Here is a 549-nt window from a genome sequence, read left to right as displayed (position 1 = left end):
TTGGTGGGATTCGAACCCATGTCCCCAGAACATTAGCCTGGGTCTCTGGGTTACTAGTCCAGTGACATGACCACTACATCACCACCTCCGTCATCAGCACTTATGCCCTGACCCTTGACTCTGATGAAGATGTTAAGGAAAAGTTCTATTCTGACCTTGAAGAAGTCCTCATTGCCATCCCAAAAGAAGAAAAGATCAACCTTCTGGAGTCGTTAATGCCAGAGTTGGCCATGACTCCGATGTTTGGAGAGGAACCACTGGGAAAAATGGGGTGTGAAAAGCCAATGCAAATGGTGGCCTCCTGCTGACAAAGTGTGCTCAGTGTGGCCTCATTATAACAAACACCCTCTTCCACCAGAAAGACAAACACAAAACCACATGGCGGCATCCTAGATCTAAGTACTGGCACCTCCTGGATTATGTCATTGTTCAAGTCAAAGATCTAAGTGATGTCTGCATTACTCGATCCATGTGGGGGACTGATGCCTGCTGAACAGATCATTGACTTGTTCGATCGGTGATGATCATCCACCTAGCACCAAGATATAG

This window comes from Heterodontus francisci, chromosome 20 (genome assembly GCF_036365525.1).
Source record: "Heterodontus francisci isolate sHetFra1 chromosome 20, sHetFra1.hap1, whole genome shotgun sequence".
In the NCBI taxonomy this organism is placed as follows: Eukaryota; Metazoa; Chordata; class Chondrichthyes; order Heterodontiformes; family Heterodontidae; genus Heterodontus; species Heterodontus francisci.
Note: the sequence above shows the minus strand (reverse complement) of the source record.